This window comes from Haemaphysalis longicornis, unplaced genomic scaffold, assembly GCF_048455015.1.
Source record: "Haemaphysalis longicornis isolate Haplotype H1 unplaced genomic scaffold, Haemaphysalis longicornis Haplotype H1 scaffold_10, whole genome shotgun sequence".
Taxonomy (NCBI): Eukaryota; Metazoa; Arthropoda; class Arachnida; order Ixodida; family Ixodidae; genus Haemaphysalis; species Haemaphysalis longicornis.
The window spans coordinates 80,043,126-80,056,938 of NW_027526204.1; positions in this window are offsets into that span (position 1 = coordinate 80,043,126).

Below are 13,813 nucleotides of genomic sequence, written 5' to 3' on the forward strand. Positions count from 1 at the left end.
TTCACCAGAATCTACGGAACCACAAACTCTTTCAATTCATCTGCTCTCCCACGTGCTATCTGGTTGAGGAACGATCTGCCTGATAATATCGTATCGCTGACTAACCCAGAAACATTCCGCGATCACATGCACAACCATTTTTCCATGTAAAACCACCAAACCGGAACGCTGGCGTGCCTTTCTTTTAGCACCATGATGTTTTCCTTTCTCTTTCTTTTCTTTTTTTTTTGCGGTTGCGGCTACCACACTAGATGTTATTATTGTTTGTAATTATTTTCTTGCCACTCTTGCTCACTGCTATCATATTGTTTTTTTCTTGTTTCACGGACTTGTTGCTGTATTATATATCTAGTTTTTGTATAACTTCTCTTGTTATTTTTTGATTATAGGATCTTTTGTCCCCCTTACCCAATGGCCTGCTGGGCCTGTAAGGTATTTTGAATAAATAAATAAATAAATAAATAAATAAATAAATAAATAAATAAATAAATATTACGTGTCGTAATTGATGCTGTTGTACTTATTACCCTTGTACCTTCACTTTAAATTACACCAGCATCATAATCATCCTCATCGTTTTGGCCATCAATAATCTATTTTTCGTTCTTCTTTACCTTATTCCCTCTAGTTTTGTCTTGTTTATTTCATCGTTCCTATTTTGTTAATTTGTTTTCTATCATCCCACTTTCTCTATATATGCCTTCCCCTCCCCCCTTTCTCTTCACGTTTCCAGTTCTCATTACTGCCACGCATGCCGCCGCTGCGAGGCATCCCCCAAGGCTGCCTACTTACACCTCGGCTTTTTAATTTTTTCGCGTCCCGTTGTTTTTCCTCTCTCGTGTTTGTCTCTTGCAGTCGTTTCACGTGCCAAGCGGGAGGGCATCACATGCGCCCAGCGAGTGGACGTCTAAGTCCCCTCATAGACACCGAAAGCAGTCGCCGCCGTTTTTCTGCTGCTGCTGCTGCTGCCGTTTGCAGCGTCTGAGCAGCATGCAGTTGCGGTCGCCTCGCACGGCTTTCCGCTCAACCGAGCCGTCAGGCAGCGTGCAGTGTAGACGGCACGAGGGAAACGTCGCACGCCGATATCAGTGCGTTCAACTCGTTGCCGCTGGCGACGAGGAAAGATTATTACACGCGGAGGAACGGATCTGTTGCCCGTGTAACGTGAAATACTCGCGCGCGCACACACATGCACTGCGGCCTCTGCCATTCCTACACACGCTCGTAGTTGCGTAGGTTGGAGAAAAATGAAACGGAAGGCGAGAAAGGGAAACAGCGATGGATAGAGAAAAAGGCAACACCTGTCGGTGATTCCTGGCGATGTTTGCAGTGTTCTTCAGTGCTTGGCATTCAGAGCGTCACACCACGCGCAAAGCGATAAAAACAGGATGGAGACAAGGGAGAAAAATATTACAGCAAGTAGAAGGGGTTGATAAAATGATATATATATATATATATATATATATATATATATATATATATATATATATATATATATATATATAAAGGTGTCCGGACTCGCCTTCATAGCACGTGCAAAATTTCCGCAGAATTCGAATATCTCGTCGTGCCGGCCTGAAATGCCGGCCGTGAAGGTATTGCGAAGCCTCAACGAACGAGCCGAACAGACAGTACGTGTAAATATTTTAATGCATTCCCCACGCGCCCGTTTGAGCGTGCAAGTTATGTGGCATGCTGTGGCATGCTGTGGCATTTAAAAATTGATTGAATTACCTTGAACACTGCCTAAACATCCTTTCAACTTAGCGTGACAAACCGCGAACGACTCAAGGGGGAATCCTAAAGTAATGTGGTTCAATTAGGACCCGAGCAGGGTCAGCTAGACGAGATACCACACAGATATAGACAGAAAACCCACAACTGTGCTTATTTACTGAGACAAGGAATGCTTTTAAAGACGATAGTCTTTCTTGGGCTACTTGAACTAGAAAATGTTGGTCTGTCTGTCTGTATATGTCTGTCTCTGTCACTCGATTCAGCCACCCGGCCAAAGTACTGCACAATAGTCTTATATGTATACCCACAGCCAAATCTAAACGTCTAAGTCCGGTGGCAACGTTCATACTTGTCAACATTGTTGAACAAGAACAAGACATTACGCAAATATAAGGCAGAAAGTCAATACACGAGGAATGTTTGCAGTGTTCCTTTATGGGTGCTTGTTTTTTGCGATACCAAACGAAAGATATGTCCACAGCAGAAAAAAAAAATCACTCCGTCGCCTGCTGTCGCCCGCACCACTATAACTTCTGACGGCATTTCAAAAAAATCAAACGGTAAGAGTTACAAAAGGTCGCACTAGATAGGTTCTACGTTCCGCTTGGAAGGCGCGTGAAGCAAGTAAATGTGGTTCTACAAACATTGAAGTAGGGCGCCTCGATTCACGCGCGTCTCCGCCGTGCGGCAGCTCTGGCATCGAGGCACCCACCGTGGAGCAGTGGAACGCGGTAAATTTAAATTGACTTCAGCAAACCTCTGGCGTGTTTATCTTGGAAGGGGGGGGGGGGGAGTGCGACGGGAGAGGAACAGCATGAGAGGTGAGCGGAAAGAGAAGAGAGGCGTTTACTTTGCAAATGTCGACGAAAGACGGTAGTCGACATTTGCAACGAAAGGAGCAGACACACGGCCATTTTGTAGCGTGAGCAAAACTGGCCGAGGTTGAGCTGTTTCGCGTGGACATTGAAGGCCGTGCTGCGGCTGCGGAAGCGCGATGAGCATTGGATTGGATTGGATTTGGATTAGATTAGATTAGATTAGATTAGATTAGATTGCATTGTATTGGATTGAAAATCCGATCCAATTGGAATACGGGTGTGTAGAGAATTAGGTCTGCACATTCGCCAGTCTGCACATTCCACAGGAGTGACGTCATAGCCGCGGCAGATGCACTGGCGCCGGCGCGTGCCCAGCTGTGCGTCTCCGTTGCGCAGTAGCCAAGTCTGACGGTACGCCGGAGCCGCTTGATAGCCGTTTCGCGTGGCTCCTGGAGAGCCGTGCTGCGTATGCGCGAGGAGCAGTGACTGGACTGGACTGTACTGGATTAGATTGGATTGGATTGTAAATCGTTTTAGCAGCGGTAAGCACGATAATCAGCTAATCCTAGACAACCAGGAAAGCTAAGAATAACCAGCTGAACCTTAGCTCACGCTACGTATATCCTGGCATAGTCGAGCTAAGCCACTGCTAATTCTTTTTTACACTTACCCGCTAGAGAAAAGTCCTCGTGCCACCAAAGTCTGCTTACATGCTTTAAAGGCGAAAGCTACAGCGATTACCAAAGACCTCTTTATTGTTACGTCGTGTTTGCATCTCATTCTTTGCTTTCCTTTCTGCGTCTTTTGACGCGACAGGCAGACTGGCCACAATTCACTCGGCATCATCCTCACCGCCAGAGCTCTACACCGCGTGCACCAGTTCGCGTCATCGCCGGACCCCCAATAAAGTTATTTCACTCACTCACTCACTCACTCACTCACTCACTCACTCACTCACTCACTCACTCACTCACTCACTCACTCACTCACTCACTCACTCACTCACTCACTCACTCACTCACTCACTCACTCACTCACTCACTCACTCACTCACTCACTCACTCACTCACTCACTCACTCACTCACTCACTCACTCACTCACTCACGTGACCTCACGTTCACCTGTCACCTCTCAGGCTTCCCACTCCGGCAGGGTATCGGTTTAGTGCAGGGCTTAGCACACTTGGCGCCTGCTTTGGGGAGCAGGCTTTAAAGTCCACACGAGCCAAAATTTCTTTCATTTGTTTGAGCACTGAAGAACCTGGACTTTCGGCGGCCATTTTAGGAGGAAAAGATTCTGTGTCGCTGGCCTTCTCTGTCATCCGCTCAGGAGGCGAATAAGGAACTCTTGAGCTTTCTACGGGCGACGAACTTGAACACCAGACTATAGACTGAAAGCCTTCAGTGGCAATCCCTGAAGTTCGACGTTTAGTGCTTCAGGGCTGGGCATACCTGTCTGCTTCAACTTGTGTCTGCTCCAACCTGTCTGTTACAACAGATCGTGGATGGCTGGCCGATACGATATATAGTGTGGAGTTTGAAGTTGAGTTTATCTCAGAAATCTCCGCCAATCGAAATTGAAAAATTTTCAGCAACCTCGTTCTAAGGGGGAGGAGGAGGATGAATAAACATTTGCTCGAAGAAGAGGGTATAGGAACGGGGATGTGGTCAGCCTCTCATCTCCAGGAGGCCGCCGGCCTGCTCCGAATTTAGAACTCACTGCCCCAGCGCTTGTTGAAGCTACGATGCCGAGCTGGTCAGCGCGGACTTTCAATTGTGAAAGAATATAGGCTTTTAATGGGGTTGAGCTTATGTGGTACCATGTGGTATGCAGTGAGAAGAAACGTGCACTGTGGGCAGTCGGGTGAGAAAAAAAACAACAAGAGGAATGTGGGATTGTAGAATGTTCCCTGCCTGGAGTCTGCAGAAAAATTGCAAGAAAAAAATGTTACCCAAGATGGCTCACCTTGGCCTTTCGGGTCATGTACAAGTGCCGTCACAAGTGATTGTAACATGGTCTCGTAAATTTACAGAAATTTCTTCTTCTGGAAACTGCTTGGCTGCATTGGTGTGCGCTTGAAGGAGTCCTCCCTAATAGAAAAAGCCTCCTGTAAGCCGGTGATGGCTGTCACAAAGCCAGTAAGACAAATATTTTGTTATATTCCCAAATAGCTGTACGTCTCCTTCGCACAAAAACTGCAGGTATACCCAGTACAGAATGGCTGACCGCGCGTAACAAGCAACGTTACTAATTTATTTTATTTATTTTACAAGTACTGCCAGCCTTGTTACAAGGTCTTAGGCAGGAGGGGGCATTCGGTACAAGCATGGATAATGACACAGCCAGTGGCGGCTATTCCCCCATCGTACCCTCTTTTAAATACGAATATAGAGCTTCTTGCTGCGTAGGCCCCAACTTGTCCCCACGCATTCTAGAGCTATTGTTAAAATGAACCAGTGCATTGTATGCCTTGCTACTGCTTCTACCAATCCTCAGAAATAGTGCCGAAACTACCCGTCCAGTGATCAAAAAAAAAAAAGCGCGCCAATCCACCTTGTGAAGGTGGTAGGAAAGCGGAGGTGTAAACGACATTCACAATGATTACCCATGCGACGTCACCATGCGGCGGTCAGTGCACCGTCTGTCTCCCCGTCTCCGTGTGTGCTCGTAGCTCAATCGGTAAGACAACGGGTTCTCACTGCGTTTTTCTATTTCTACCAGGTTCGATTCCTGGCAGTGCCAGTAACTTTTTTAATTTGTTTGTGCGGGAGTTTTCTGTTGAAACCAACGGTCGCGACAGAACATTTGGGGGGGAGAGGTAAAAAATTAGCAGTGGCTTAGCTCGGCTATGCCAGGATATACGTAGCGTGAGCTAAGGTTCACCTGGTTATTCTTAGCTTTCCTGGTTGTCTAGGATTAGCTTTATTATCCTTCTTACTGCTGCTTCAATGACACGCACACGGTATACGCATTATGTGAAACATGTATATTTATCAAGCGGCTCCACCGCAGCGTCACCAATTGCACCAGAGCTAAGCTGGTTCCACAGGCGCACGCCGTTGTTGCGGCGATGCACGAGCCATCGGTTCCACACCCGGCCACCCCTCGCATAATCACCAAGTGGACGGGCCGCCACGGGCGGAACGGAGGTCGGCGAAGACGCTGGGCGCGTGGCGTGCGTGACAGACGCCGGACAACGAGCAGCGTTCTGTGCGCCGTGTGACGTCACTGCTCCTGGCACATGCGCAGCACGGCTCTTTAGGAGCCACGCGAAACTGCTCAACCTCGGCCAGTGTGGCTCACGCTACAAAAGCTTCGCTTTAAAACAGCGCAAAAAAGAGACAAGAACAGAGTGTGGACGCCGAGGACTGCGCTGGATGAGGTCGTGGGGACTTCGCGTCGTCCTAATAGTCTCTTTTTTTGCGCTGTTATCCTTTGGTCATGTTCCGACACGCCCATGTTTCCACTTTATCCGGTCAATGACCGCCTAGCTTACTGGAAACGGGTATTTGGAAGTACGAATGCCATCGTTATCAACATCTGTACGCTTGGGGCGAGATCATATGCGTAAAGAATAAAATCCCCGGCAAAGCTCGTCATTGCGAGGCCTCGGGCCTATTCTTGCACGCTTGAACAAGACACTTGCGGCTGTGCTAGTTGGTGGTTCCCTCACGGCGCGCACAGAAGACAAGGGAGACCCCGTTTGTCCCGACACGTGCGGCCGCATTTAGCACCTTTGCGGCGTCGCCTCCTGGCACCGGAATCCCCCCCCCCCCCCCCCCCCCCCCTTGACTTTCCAGCGATTATCATTTGTTTCGGAGGCCTGGACGTGGAACAGGCGTGCAGGTGTGTGTGTGTGCTGGAGGGGGGGGGGGGGGTGCGAAAGGAATGACAAAGAGGCAGTGGATTTTCGCTAGACAAGTCAATTAAGTTTGTGTTATGGATGGCGGAACGTCCGTCTTCTTTTATTTAAGGAACAGTGTGACCCGGTCCAATTCCTTGCGGCAAACGACACGCTGGGTAGAACCGCCATCAGGTTGTGTAGGCTGTTACCGTGTATACCGTTAGCATGATTTGGGATGGCAGCTGGAATCGTGGTGGAGGAAAAGTGGGGAAGGGGTGGGTACGTCGAATACAACAGGCAAGTCGATTGCTGACAACCGACGCCCCGATTCAAAGGGAGAGCCACTAGTCATCATCATTATCATCAGGGGTCAGGTGATTTAAACCGCCCACTGAAAACGTGGCGCACGTCCCAAACAAAGCGGAAAGTGAACAATAGCCGTAATTGTCACCAACAGTCTTGATTGGGACTCGGTGAAGGACAGCGGTAATATATAGAGCAGTGCGGTCCCAACGGCATCGAGCGTTTCTTATTCATTTATTTATTTATTTATTTATTTATTTATTTATTTATTTATTTATTTATTTAGTTATTTATTTATTCTGAATTTCGCCTGGGGGACTTTAGCAGGAACTTTAGCTCTTCTTTTACTTCGTGCTCGGCCTTCCCAGTCGAAACAGTTTGGCTGGGCACACAATTGACACGCAGATCGCTGAACAGACGTAGATATATACTGCCCATTTTGACGGAGTGCAATATAGCTATTTTATGCGATTATACTTGCTTCCTGTAACAGTCTAGCGGACTGAAATGTAGGAGGAGAAGCACCTAGGTGAATAAGCGAAAATTAGTCTCGTCCTGCAATTTTACCAAAAAACGTATAATTTTTTTGCATAATGTCAGTAGCTTATCTGATGATGATGTTTAGATTTTAATGGCGCAAGGCCGACTGAGGGCAAAGAGCGCCAAAGGAAAGTGATTTCGTGAGAGTAATATGAAAGTAAATGTAAAGCATTGCAGGAACAATAAAGGTAGTAAAGCACAAGATAGTGAATATGACTGGTGTAGAGAGCTAGGTTGTCAAGAGAGACGTGATGAGAAATAAGATGATGTAAAAATTTTACGTCGTTCGCTTTTTTTTTTTTTTTCGAGCTTCCATGCCTGGTCAGACGGCACTCCGTCGCAAACATAACTGCACCTGTTGAAATCTTCGCGCTTGTTTTTTTTAATGGCGGCGCCAATTTTCTTTCCAACTGACTTGCCGTATGGCGTCACAAGTATAGGCGGCAAGGCAACCATAAAATTACTGAAGAAGTCGTAAAAGCAGCACTTATGCCAAATGCGTATGCTGCACGCGCAATGTGCCGCACGCGCATTTTGCAAGCACGCGGAGAGAGAGAGAGAGAGAGAGAGAGAGAGAGAGAGAGAGAGAGAGAGAGAGAGAGAGAGAGAGAGAGAGAGAGAGAGAGAGAGAGAGAGAGAGAGAGAGAGAGAGAGAGAGAGAGAGAGAGAGAGAGAGAGAGAGAGAACTCATGAACTCCCTCATGTTAGCAAGCGCGTGCGTCACCGCGCTTTATGGTAGGATTTTAACGAGCTCCGCCTGTGCGAATTCACAGTTCCTAGATTCGTAGCGCAGAAAGTGGCAAGGTCTGCTAGGTCTGCGGTATATTTTTCTTTACAACGTTTCTTTCACTTTATGGCTTAGTTGTTCGCACCGAATATGCACGTATTAGAACGTTATTGTACACTGTACGCACCGTTCCGTTCTCTATCTTTACTCCTAGTACAATGATGGTCTTTGGTAAGCCGTACTATACGGAGAAGGGACGCTTCTCCGGTATGCTAATAAGCTTGTGGAAACGAACAACAAAAAAACTAGCTCTGGATGCGATTGTCGGCTCCAAAAAGCCGCGGAAAAAGGCCCAGTAGGCAGATAAGACGATGGGGACAGCGCTTATGTTATGTACTTTTTGGCTTATGTATTTTGCAACCCCCATTTTATGTACTCTTGGCTTTGTTATGGAAGCATTTCGGATTTAGAAAAACGTTGAAAAACGGGTTGCAGGGTCCCTTTAAGCGTACTACTTTAACACCAGCGCTCAGCAGCTCAAACGCTTCCGCTCTTAGGTTCCTGTTTGTGTGTTTTCGGAGAGGACGTTTTTGTGGATGGATAAACATTACTTCTCTGTGCAAGCAAACTCGCAGTACCGCAGCCACAAAATTAAGCGGGACACTTAAGAGTGCTTAGTTGCGGGAATACGAAATCATTTAGCTGGCGCTGCTGAAGCACACGCTAAAACACCCACAATAAGGCACGTACACACGCGCGCGGCGACCATATTGAGGAGGCAGTATACACACGACGCTCAGGCCGTCACTTGGACCTGTCACGTGATATGGCGTTAGCAACGCACGCACTATAAGCTAAACCGTGTTCTACCACTTGCAACACGTTGATGTGGCGTAATGGAAACGCACTGCCCAGTCGAAAATGACGACTGCAAAAATTCCTGTAGAAGCCCATGGGCTCCTACCCAACAGATATTGGCTTGATTCCCACACGAACCCTAATAAGCCCAATCTTGTTCTGAAACGAATCAATTTACTCTACCGAAATCAGGAAACATAAGTACTTCGGCCAAATTCGGTCATATTTGCATGTGCCTTTTACGTTTTACAACTGCGGGCGTTTTCTATGCCGCGCAGCGAGACAACGCCGGCCTCTACAACAATGAGGCACTTCATGAGTTCGCATTAAGAATACAATCGTACAACCCTTCCCTCCACTCCGAGCCCCGGCCGAGACTCGGGAGACAAGCGGAGCTGTGCGCAATCTTCAAGGGGCCGTTTCCGGAACCCAGAGCTCGAGAACATCAACGACGAGACGACCGCACGTGGAGCAGACGACGCGAGACGGCCGAGTTCAAACGGCGAACCGCTCTGCCGCCGGCACTTCTCCTCCCGGCCAGCGAAATCCAGTGTCGAGACAGCAGCGGCTCCTTCGCACCGTCTCACTCCTGGAGATAGACGACACGCGTTAGCGTCACTATTTCGAGGTGTCGGCGCTGGTGCGAAGAGCGGGGAGAAAGCGGTATTCCTGCCCGCCGTCTGCCAAGCCGGCGCCGCGGCCTGGCAGACGACACCCGACACCGCTTCGAGCCTGTCGTCTGCTGTCGCTGGCGCGAAGCCGCGAAGGTAACGCGAGACACCCGGCGCGCACACGCCCCACCAAGCGGTTTCCCGCCGTAATCGAGAGGAGAGACATCGGTGCGGACGTTTAAAACGTTCCCATAGACTTATTGCGCTCGACCAATTGACGTTCCTGTGAGAACGGCAAGGGACGAATACAGCCTGAGGCTCAGAGAAAGAAAATCAGTTGAGTACCAGGCGTCTTTCAAATCTTCATTGAACCTGGAAAGATAAGAAGTAAAGACGAAAATATGAACATGAACACACCAATAGCGCGATTTCATTCCCTGAAAGTCAAAATGACGGGTGCTTAGTTGTAAAAATGTTGGGAAATGTCGTTTTCCAAATACACAAATAGCGCGCAATCATTGGATCTCCATGAACATTATTTTTCAGTTTCGCGTGTTCTGGTTTATATTTTCATGTGCGCGTTTCATTTGTTTATGGTTGTACGTTTAAGTGTCTAAACCTTCCCGTTCAACTTCGTCAGTAATTTTTAGAGATAATACTCGTTCGTTCGGCTTGATGAACACGGAAATTTAGGCACTTATCAGCCTTTGTGCAGACAGCCACTAACCCAGTATACGTCATGTCGACCACGCCGGCGAACCGGTTCGCTCTAATGATATCTTAGATAGGGACGTTCCCATTTGATTTCCTTTAAAACTGTTGAGGTTGATTCTCTTTCTCCCGTTCAACCCTCTGGCAATTACGTTTAATTCTAGCAGAACGCAAGGACGGCTGCCAGGAATCGTGATCCGTGTCATGGTCTTTGTCATGAGCACATATCATGGGCACGTAAAGTTTTTCGGCTATTAAAAACTGTCTCTACTAGAAGTTGCGTGCAGCGACTGCGATGTAAAATCCCAATTACTCCACCAGTGTTGTAATATTAAGCAGTTCGTTACCGAAGCAACGCATAGATCCGCATGTGACAGCAACACTGCAAGATTGTGCAACTAACCCGAAATTAGAAGTATCGCAAGAACTCCCCAAGAACGTACAATTGGTAAAACGCTCGTCTATAACAGTGATTTCAACTTAGCTACATCTGAAAACCGCCGAAACAAACTATTTACAAACCTGTTGGAGACACTTTTAAATTTTAAAGGGGTGGGGTCAGAACGCGCTCAGAACCTGAGAACCTGAGAACCTCAGAACCTCAGAACCTCAGAACGCGCCAGTAGTTTTCTTCAAATCCCGCTCGGGCGAGGCAGGATGAGGCTGAAAGTACGCAAGCTGCGTTTTAGACAAGCGTTTTACCGACTGGATTGTGCAGGGCGCAGACAGCCTAAATTGGCCTTGCTAAGAGCGTCTGCAATAAGGCAGGTGGATTACCGCATGCCGGCTACCGAATGTCAGGCGAGCAACGGCTACAGCCTGATAACTGTAGCCGGGAGAGATAACTCGCGATTACAAGTACGGGATTTCCCCAGAAGCTTGCAAGAAGGTGCGAAATAGAGGCATCGAAAGACACCTGAAGGCACCCGTGCCCACAAAAAAAAGGAAACAAAAGGAAGGTAAACAGGCTTTTATTTCTGTGGACGTTGATAAAGACAACAAAGCGATGAGGGCAAGATAATCGCTCCTGGGCAAACCCGCTCCCGTACAGCCACACGTGCAAAACGGACTGGACGTCTGGGGAGCAGACGTGTCGCAACAAAAAGGCAAACGCAGTAATAAGCTGTATACAGCAGGCGGCCCCCACAGTTATTTCTTATCGCCGTGGGAAGCAGACGGTGCAATCCAGTGCGTCGTCATGACGCACGAACAGGATCTGCCTGCAAAATGAAGAAAACAAAGAAAAACGACGGAGAAACGGAAAGAGTTAAGAAACACAGGGTTAACTTTTTTCGAGGAAAGTAGTGGAAATAATTATGAAGACATATGGCGCATGTATTTCTAGTATACACACACACACACACACACACATACATGTATATATATATATATATATATATATATATATATATATATCTATATATATATATATATATATATATATAGAGAGAGAGAGAGAGAGAGAGAGAAAAGTCGGTCACAGCGATGCGTGACCTAAATCTGTAAACTTACTCTGATGACGGCAAGTCCCTTGCTGATGCGTAAGTAAACGTCCTTGTTATTGTTCTTCCCGTGTGTCCAACATTTTACTCATACTAACTACACTCTTAAAAAACGTAGAATTTACTAGCGGAACACTAACAAGTTACTTGTCTCAATATACACTAGGTACTTAGTAACCGGAGGTATAGTAAATGCAGCCCAGGGTTACTAACTGAAGGAGGCAGTAAGCACCGCTACCTTCACTAGTAAAGTTCTAGCGATAAAACCCTTCTGTGCTACATGCGTTTACTAACTGGCCACGCATAACATAGTCCTAAGCACGACCTTAATCTTTTGTATACTACCCCTTATGCCCAGTTAATTTCCTAACCATGCAGTTGCTAAAGGCAGAGCCTACGTATACCGTACCACGGGGTAGTAAGGTTCGAAAGGAGTTAGTAAATACGGCCGTTTTTACCATTTCACCTGTTTTATTAAGAGTGTAATTCTACGCACTATATATTGTGAGTTTTGCCTGTTCACATACGCGGCGACTGGGAGGAGGCTTGGGGGCCCGAGCCCCCTCCGAGATTTCCTGGGGGGCAGAAACGATGATGATACCCCCCCCCCCCCCCTCTGAAGTTCCCTTGCCAGTGCCTTTATAAGTTTAGGTTTTTTAGTTGCCTCTACGTTTTCACTTAAAGTTCTATTGCTGCCAAACGTTACTGCATTATTGGCGCAGATATGCACGGGTTACTTTCATACTTTCCATTTATTCCTTCAAATCCTAACCATAGGAGCACGAGCGCCCTGGAAGCAACAGCGGCGGTCGCGTCATGCGTATTTTGTTTTCATTTTTTAACTTTTGACTGTAGTTTAGTATGTGCCCATTGTTTTCGCCACAACATGTATATGTGTGGCGCTCTCTGCCCTAGTTGGACTTGCGCCATAAACAATCCAACCATCATATATATATATGATGGTTGGATTATATATATATATATATATATATATATATATATTGTGACCTCCAGCACAGGACTAACCGGAAGATGCCGCTGCAGCCGACAGAATTTCCTGACAGGCCTTGGCAGCGAGTCGGCGTCGACCTGTTCTTCATTGGAGGAGCATGGTGGCTAATCGTCACCGACTACTACTCAAGGTATCCCGAGTTGGCCAAACTCACGAGCCTGAATGCGAGGGCAGTGGTAACTCACTGCAAGTCAATTTTCGCAAGGCATGGAATTCCCGAAGTGGTCATCAGTGACAACGGTCCACAATTTTCAAGGGGACCTGACTCACCGTTTGCAGCCTTCGCCAAAGAATACGGTTTTAAACACGTGACATCGAGTCCCCGGTACCCTCAAAGCAACGGGCTCGCGGAAGCTGCCGTAAAAGTGATCAAGAGCTCCCTCGAGAAGACGGGCGATCCCTACAAAACGCTTTTGGCGTACCGGACGAGCCCACTCAAGAACGGTTACTCTCCCGCTGAGCTCCTAATGGGTAGGAGACTCCGCACTACTTTGCCGGCTTCTGCGGACAGCCTAGTCCCCTGCCTCCCGGACAGAGACAGGCTGAGGGCATACGAGGCTGAAAGCAGGAAAAAGCAACAGCACCACTTCAACATCCGGCATGGGGCACGAGACCTTCCGGACTTGGACCCCGACACTGACGTATGGATCGTGGACCTTAAAAAATTTGGCACGGTCAAAGAGCAAGCGGAGGAGCCGAGGTCCTACTGGGTCGACACGGAGTATGGATCTGTTCGCCGCAACAGAACTCACCTGGTCGCAATGCCTCAGCATGCCAATGAGTTGCAGCAACAAGAGACAGTCCCGCGGAACCCATTGTGCAAAAGCAGTGACCATACTCACAGCAAGAGTGGCCGGTGCATAATTCCGCCATCGCGGTTGGAACCGTGACCTTTTTAGAGAGGGGAGGATGTGGGACAATCTGCTACACTCTTAGCCAAAATGGGAGAAAATGAGACGAACTGCAGCATTTACGCTTCGCGAAGGAGGTTTAGTCCCCTAAAGACCAAACGCGCCAAGATTAGGGCCGTGCGCAAAATGAAGGGACCAAACGTTGGACCCCCGACGGGAATGGGACCAACGGAAAGACTAACAGCACCCTTTGCTCCCGCAACGTTGCTGTTGCTCCCCCTGGCGGGGGCCCTCCGAC